This window comes from Conger conger, chromosome 19 (assembly GCF_963514075.1).
Source record: "Conger conger chromosome 19, fConCon1.1, whole genome shotgun sequence".
Classification (NCBI taxonomy): domain Eukaryota; kingdom Metazoa; phylum Chordata; class Actinopteri; order Anguilliformes; family Congridae; genus Conger; species Conger conger.
Window position 1 is genome coordinate 1,861,749 of NC_083778.1, and position 9,048 is coordinate 1,870,796.

The following is a 9,048-nucleotide window of genomic DNA, read 5'->3' on the forward strand; positions in this document are numbered from 1 at the left end:
TCTCCCTCCTGTTATGATGTTATTACCCTATCATGTTTACCCACCTGTTGTCTATTTGTTTAGCTCACCGTCTCGGTTTCACCCATTGTCAGAACGTTGATTATTTATAGAGCCAAATTCCTTGAGATTCCTGAAGACACCCCTTTGACTTAGATTTTCAAGCTTGCCTTGCCCTCTTGTTTTGTTTGCCCATCTGCTTTCCTGGTTTTTGATTATCTGCTTTGTTTTAGTGACTTTGATTTTTGCCTTCGCCCTTTCGTACTTTCGCACTTTTTATTGGATTTTTGACCTTTTTGCCTGTTTACTCGACTATTCTTTTTTTTCTGTTTTTGCCATTGTCTTAGATCTCTTGGCTTTCGAACTCGGAATAAATAACAACGTTTTTGGATTATCCCCTGGTCTGTGTCTGGGTCCTCAGTGCCATACATAACAGTCCTGTGGGTTTGACGTAGGCGATTGTGGGAAAGGTGAGAATCGCTGCAGGATCCTAATTGTTCCCTTGGGGCAGAATCACAGGCTATCTGTAATTTTATTTTTTATTTTTTTTATTTTTTATTTTTTTTGGGTTTAATTTTTCGGTCCTTGAAAATCCTAGTGAATATTTTTCTCTGGAAAGTACTGTAATTCGGGAGCATTTCTAAAATAAATAGCTCCAAGGTACAAAGAGGCAATAATGAAGTGTATCAAAATGCACAGCATTTGAAGGACTAAACTTAACATTCTAATGAGAATGTAACAATCACTTCTGGGAACTGAAGGCAATGGAGTTCTGGAACACATACTTTTTAAGGGTTAACTCTTTCAGTCCCAAGTCCAATATGAAGTGGGTCCACTCAAATCGTTTTGTAGGGTTTTAATACAGAAGTATAGCAGTCATTTTGATCGGTTGTAATGGAAAAGGTTGAGAGAGCCATATGGCTGTCTTGGGATTTTACGGTAGTTGTGCTTGAGTACCATATTGCACTCTTGGGATTGAAAGGGTTAACATTCTAATGCTGATGTCACAAGCACTACTGGTGACTGAAAGCAGTGGAGTTCTAGAACACTGATTTAGGATTATAAAGGGTGTCCCCCATGTGTCCCTCAGATCATTTCGGGCAGCTCTACCAGGTGACCCTTCGGAGGAACGTGACCCACTACATCCCCCCCTGGGTGAGACCAGGCCCTACTTCAGCTTCGAGGGGCTGGCCCAGCGTGTCGGAGGCCCAGGTCAGCGACAACCCTGCCGTGTGCCACACCTCCGTGGCCAACAAGTGGAAGACAAGTCCACCTTCTGCTGCTTGCCGGCGCGACGCCACACAGATCCGCTACAACCTCACCTTCCAGGGCGAGGACGACCATGTGTTACACACCTCTCACCTCTCACAGTGTGTTACACACCTCTCACCTCTCACAGTGTGTTACACGCCTCTCACCTCTCACAGTGTGTTACATGCCTCTCACACGATGTGTTACACACCTCTCACCTCTCACAGTGTGTAACACGCCTCTCACACGGTGTGTTACACACCTCTCACACAGTGTGTTACACTCCTCTCACACAGTGTTACACGCCAATCACACAGTGTGTTACATGCCTCTCACACAGTGTGTTAAACACCTCTCACACAGTGTTACACGCCTCTCACACAGTGTTACACACCTCTCACACAGTGTGTTACACTCCTCTCACACAGTGTTACACGCCTCTCACAAAGTGTGTTACACACCTCTCACACAGTGTGTTACACGCCTCTCACACAGTGTGTTACACACCCCACACAGTGTTACACACCTCTCACACAGTGTGTTACACGCCTCTCAGTGTGTTACATGCCTCTCACACAGTGTGTTACACGCCTCTCACACAGTGTGTTACACGCCTCTCACACAGTGTTACACACCTCTCACACAGTGTGTTACACGCCTCTCACACAGGGTGTTACACGCCTCACAGTGTTACACACCTCTCACACAGTGTGTTACACGCCTCTCAGTGTGTTACATGCCTCTCACACAGTGTGTTACACGCCTCTCACACAGTGTGTTACACGCGTCTCACACAGTGTTACCCACCTCTCACACAGTGTGTTACATGTCTCTCACACAGGCTGTTACACGCCTTTCACACAGTGTGTTGCACGCCTCTCACACAGTGTTACACACCTCTCACACAGTGTGTTACACACCTCTCACACAGTGTGTTACACGCCTCTCACACAGTGTTACACGCCTCTCACACAGTGTGTTACACACCTCTCACACAGTGTGTTACACGCCTCTCACACAGTGTTACACGCATCACACACAGTGTGTTACACGCCTCTCACACAGTGTTACACACCTCTCACTCAGTGTGTTACACACCTCTCACACAGTGTTACACGCCTCTCACACAGTGTGTTACACGCCTCTCACACAGTGTTACACGCATCACACACAGTGTGTTACACGCCTCTCACACAGTGTGTTACATGCCTCTCACACAGTGTGTTACATGCCTCTCACACAGTGTGTTACACGCCTCTCACACAGTGTTACACACCTCTCACACAGTGTTACACGCCTCTCACACAATGTTACACACCTCTCACACAGTGTGTTATACACCTCTCACACAGTGTGTTACACGCCTCTCACACAGTGTGTTACACACCTCTCACACAGTTTGTTACACGCCTCTCACACAGTGTGTTACACGCCTCTCACACAGTGTTACACACCTCTCACACAGTGTGTTACACACCTCTCACAGTGTGTTACACGCCTCTCACAGTGTTACACACCTCTCACACAGTGTGTTACACACCTCTCGCACAGTGTTACACGCATCACACATAGTGTGTTACACTCCTCTCACACAGTGTTACACGCCAATCACACAGTGTGTTACACGCCTCTCACACAGTGTGTTACACACCTCTCACACAGTGTGTTACACGCCTCTCACACAGTGTTACACGCCTCTCACACAGTGTGTTACACGCCTCTCATACAGTGTTACACACCTCTCACACAGTGTGTTACACGCCTCTCACACAGTGTGTTACATGCCTCTCACACAGTGTGTTACACGCCTCTCACAGTGTGTTACACGCCTCTCACACAGTGTTACACACCTCTCACACAGTGTGTTACACGCCTCTCACAGTGTTACACACCTCTCACACAGTGTGTTACACGCCTCTCACACAGTGTTACACGCCTCTCACAGTGTGTTACACGCCTCTCACACAGTGTTACACACCTCTCACACAGTGTGTTACACACCTCTCACACAGTGTGTTACGAGCCTCTCACACAGTGTTACACACCTCTCACAGTGTGTTACACACCTCTCACAGTGTGTTACACGCCTCTCACACAGTGTTACACACCTCTCACACAGTGTGTTACACGCATCTCACAGTGTTACACACCTCTCACACAGTGTGTTACATGCCTCTCACACAGTGTGTTACACGCCTCTCACACAGTGTGTTACACGCCTCTCACACAGTGTTACACACCTCTCACACAGTGTGTTACACGCCTCTCACACAGTGTTACACACCTCTCACACAGTGTGTTACACGCCTCTCACACAGTGTTACACACCTCTCACAGTGTGTTACACGCCTCTCACACAGTATTACACACCTCTCACACAGTGTGTTACACACCTCTCACACAGTGTTACACACCTCTCACACAGTGTGTTACACACCTCTCACAGTGTGTTACACGCCTCTCACACAGTGTGTTACACGCCTCTCACACAGTGTGTTACACGCCTCTCACACAGTGTTACACACCTCTCACACAGTGTGTTACACATCTCTCACACAGGCTGTTACACGCCTTTCACACAATGTGTTACACGCCTCTCACACAGTGTTACACACCTCTCACACAGTGTGTTACACGCCTCTCACACAGTGTGTTACACGCCTCTCACACAGTGTTACACGCCTCTCACACAGTGTTACACACCTCTCACACAGTGTGTTACACACCTCTCGCACAGTGTTACACGCATCACACACAGTGTGTTACACGCCTCTCACACAGTGTTACACACCTCTCACTCAGTGTGTTACACACCTCTCACACAGTGTTACACGCCTCTCACACAGTGTGTTACACACCTCTCACACAGTGTTACACGCATCACACACAGTGTGTTACACGCCTCTCACACAGTGTGTTACATGCCTCTCACACAGTGTGTTACATGCCTCTCACACAGTGTGTTACACGCCTCTCACACAGTGTTACACACCTCTCACACAGTGTTACACGCCTCTCACACAATGTTACACACCTCTCACACAGTGTGTTACACACCTCTCACACAGTGTGTTACACGCCTCTCACACAGTGTGTTACACACCTCTCACACAGTTTGTTACACGCCTCTCACACAGTGTGTTACACGCCTCTCACACAGTGTTACACACCTCTCACACAGTGTGTTACACACCTCTCACAGTGTGTTACACGCCTCTCACAGTGTTACACACCTCTCACACAGTGTGTTACACACCTCTCGCACAGTGTTACACCCATCACACATGGTGTGTTACACTCCTCTCACGCAGTGTTACACGCCAATCACACAGTGTGTTACACGCCTCTCACACAGTGTGTTACACACCTCTCACACAGTGTGTTACACGCCTCTCACACAGTGTTACACGCCTCTCACACAGTGTGTTACACGCCTCTCATACAGTGTTACACACCTCTCACACAGTGTGTTACACGCCTCTCACACAGTGTGTTACATGCCTCTCACACAGTGTGTTACACGCCTCTCACACAGTGTGTTACACGCCTCTCACACAGTGTTACACACCTCTCACACAGTGTGTTACACGCCTCTCACAGTGTTACACACCTCTCACACAGTGTGTTACACGCCTCTCACACAGTGTTACACGCCTCTCACAGTGTGTTACACGCCTCTCACACAGTGTTACACACCTCTCACACAGTGTGTTACACACCTCTCACACAGTGTGTTACGAGCCTCTCACACAGTGTTACACACCTCTCACAGTGTGTTACACACCTCTCACAGTGTGTTACACGCCTCTCACACAGTGTTACACACCTCTCACACAGTGTGTTACACGCCTCTCACACAGTGTGTTACACGCATCTCACAGTGTTACACACCTCTCACACAGTGTGTTACACGCCTCTCACACAGTGTGTTACACTCCTCTCACACAGTGTTACACGCAAATCACACAGTGTGTTACACGCCTCTCACACAGTGTGTTACACACCTCTCACACAGTGTGTTACACGCCTCTCACACAGTGTGTTACATGCCTCTCACACAGTGTGTTACACGCCTCTCACACAGTGTTACACACCTCTCACACAGTGTGTTACACGCCTCTCACAGTGTTACACACCTCTCACACAGTGTGTTACACGCCTCTCACACAGTGTTACACGCCTCTCACAGTGTGTTACACGCCTCTCACACAGTGTTACACACCTCTCACACAGTGTGTTACACACCTCTCACACAGTGTGTTACGAGCCTCTCACACAGTGTTACACACCTCTCACAGTGTGTTACACACCTCTCACAGTGTGTTACACGCCTCTCACACAGTGTTACACACCTCTCACACAGTGTGTTACACGCATCTCACAGTGTTACACACCTCTCACACAGTGTGTTACACGCCTCTCACACAGTGTGTTACACTCCTCTCACACAGTGTTACACGCCAATCACACAGTGTGTTACACGCCTCTCACACAGTGTGTTACACACCTCTCACACAGTGTGTTACACGCCTCTCACACAGTGTGTTACATGCCTCTCACACAGTGTGTTACACGCCTCTCACACAGTGTGTTACACGCCTCTCACACAGTGTTACACACCTCTCACACAGTGTGTTACACGCCTCTCACACAGTGTTACACACCTCTCACACAGTGTGTTACACGCCTCTCACACAGTGTTACACGCCTCTCACAGTGTGTTACACGCCTCTCACACAGTATTACACACCTCTCACACAGTGTGTTACACACCTCTCACACAGTGTGTTACACGCCTCTCACACAGTGTTACACACCTCTCACACAGTGTGTTACACACCTCTCACAGTGTGTTACACGCCTCTCACACAGTGTTACACACCTCTCACACAGTGTGTTACATGCCTCTCACACAGTGTGTTACACGCCTCTCACAGTGTTACACACCTCTCACACAGTGTTACACACCTCTCACACAGTGTGTTACACGCCTCTCACACAGTGTGTTACACGCCTCTCATCCACTGGAATTTAGGTCTCATCACCCATCATCCAATACTCGCACCCAACACAAAATTCAGCAAAAAAATTTTTAGAAGAAATGTTTATTGTAACAACTGATTACATGCCGAAAGTATCATTTACAGCAGGTCTTTCATTCACATCCAGTTCCACTGGGTCATGTGGCAGCCAAGCGGTCACATGACCGCCCCTCCCTCGGTAATACAGAACCATGCTATTTCAGAGACGTCGTATTGTGTTGCATTGAAAAGTCAAGAAGCTATTCTTCCCATGTTCCTTCACTCTGTATAGGATCAGTCCAAAAGTGACGTCCAACAAATTGGAATTGCATACCAAAAAGATGCCAGTGCTATAGACTGCCTTTGATTTACCGAAGGGAAAATATTTACACCTTTGAAACGGGTTAACTGTGCACTGCATTTGGAAGGGCGTCTGTTTTTTGTTTTGTTTACACACAACATTAATAGATACTAGATGATAATATAGAAAACCTAATGCACTAAAATAGCATTCACATGCAATTTGTACATTATCTTACTTGTTGGACCATGACGAGATTTTTCCTTATTCGTTTAAGTATTTACTAATTTATTTTCAAGAAATTCACAGCTACTTTTAAGGGAATATATTATCTTGCAAACAATACCAAATACATAGCAAATATTCACTTTTGCATATTTGAAATTGACACGAGTTTACATTATCATGGTGATGCAAAAATGATAACCAGTCTCTGCATTGGTTTTGGCTGTAAATCCTTGTTGTTCAGCATTAAGGGGTCAGGGAATCATTTTCACATTGGCTAAAACCTATTGCCCTTTCCTTATTCCCTTCAAAAATGTCTAAGTTGAAGCAACAACTTAATGTGACAGAAAAAAAAAAAATGTATTCATCGACCTGTGTGATCAAGGTGGGCCTATACTTGTCGCCGAATGGCGATCGCAATACAGAAATCCAAAACACAAAAACCTGTCGGAATGTAGCCTACAATTTCAGATGTCAGTGTTGACACATTTCTTCGCCTTCAATTAATGCCCAAATGCCATTGCTTCCGCACATGACTGAATTAATTGGCATATTATTCCGGGAATTATATTCTTGTTTTCATAAAGCTCCCTCAGCTTTCAGCCCATGAAGAGTATCATCTCCGACGTGTGGCACTACCAAATTGGAAATTGTGTCCCTCAGGAACTTTCTCCCATAATGCGGCCTGTGAGTGCATTCTGGGTAATGACAGGAGGCGGGGACTTCAGACACATCCTCCTTATTATGCAATCATCTACCAAGTCGTGGAGGCCACCCCCATCACCAGCCTCTCAACCTCATGCAAATGCATTCGCTGTTTTCAGTGACATTACATTACAGAACTACTACAACATGGCAGGTGAGTGTATATCTATTTTGTAAGGAAGAAAAACTGAAATGTAAATAAAAAGTGTCCTTTTTCGCCTGGTATTTTAGGGTAGAGAAAAAGCAACATTTTCTTATGTAAGATATCAAACTATCAACAGTTGATCCAGTACTAGCTAATTTTGTCAGACTGTGAATTACTTTTCTTTCGTAACGGAACTGATCTGTTTGTTAAAAGCCGAAATCTAATTGTTTAAAACAAACGACAGAAGTGGCTGCCATGTTTGTTGGACAGTGCAAAACTGCAGACTTGGTCCATCACACTGACAGAAATGTAATGCATATTAACATTGTTGCTTTTCATATTTATATTCCAGTGACAAAGCACCGTTATTATCTTTTCTATATGAGCCTACCCACAAAACAAAGAGCAATAAATTACACAATGGTGTTTGGTTTGATAGATACAATAATGTATATACACACACACAAATAACAGTTTACTTTTCAAAGACAAATTATTAATATACATGTGTTGGGCACAACACACTCATGAATATACTGCAGAATGTTCTGAAACTCAGAAAAGCTACAACATATCCAAAATAACTTAAAAAAAAGAATGTTAAAAATGATTGAGTGACACATGTAAAAATGTTGAAAGTTGTAACTGTAACAAGGATGCAGTATGAAAGGAAATGTACAATAAAATACAAGTTAAACTCTTCCAGGATTTTTTTTTATTTTTTAGATAGACCTCTGTTGATGTAAAAAATAAAACATTCCTTTGCGAAACAAGTTGAAATAGGTATCCAAATATGAACTTATTCCCGTCCTTAACACAGATTTGCTACTCATCACATTGACCGGTGTCTCGAGGGTTAAACTTTGTCAGAGAACGTAGCATTGCCAGCTTTGAAAATGAAACGGTGTACTCTGTACTTGAAGACAGTAATATCATCTTACGGTAAATACTAATGACGATGTTACTGATCCGCATCCGGATGTGTTGCTCTATCAGGTTTAAAGTCTTGATCCATGCTGAGTAGGGCCTGCTTGGACACAAACACAGGTTTTAGACTCAGGGCCCGCCTTCCAGGGAAGGTGGAAGACGAGCACGTAGGATTTTGTTCAAAACTGTACGGATGAACACTTGGATAAAAACTGAACTCGATTTCGACCCCAGTATCGCCCCTCCGTCCCGCAAGGACGGTCCACCTCGTAGAGTTTCGCTGCAGTAACCAGCATCAGTTTGGGGCGGTGGTGGTTTACCTGCCTACCTTCAGTTGAACAACCAAACAATGAACAAAACTTAAACTACAGGTCCAAAGCGATGTCTGCTAGTCTATTTACAAGGGCCTGGTTCAGGTGGTGCCATCCATCGTATATGAGGGAGATTAGTCAGGGGTGGGGCTGGGGGTGGTAGTG

The 9,048-nt window shown here is 45.4% G+C and overlaps 1 long non-coding RNA gene across 1 annotated transcript; it reads left to right on the forward strand.

Moving 5' to 3' along the window:
* Nucleotides 1–252: 252 nt before the first annotated feature.
* LOC133118988 (uncharacterized) lies at nucleotides 253–7,517 on the forward strand. Its single transcript, XR_009706465.1, has 3 exons — nucleotides 253–467; nucleotides 1,088–1,209; nucleotides 7,459–7,517. It is a non-coding gene; the product is annotated as an uncharacterized LOC133118988 (long non-coding RNA).
* Nucleotides 7,518–9,048: the final 1,531 nt, after the last annotated feature.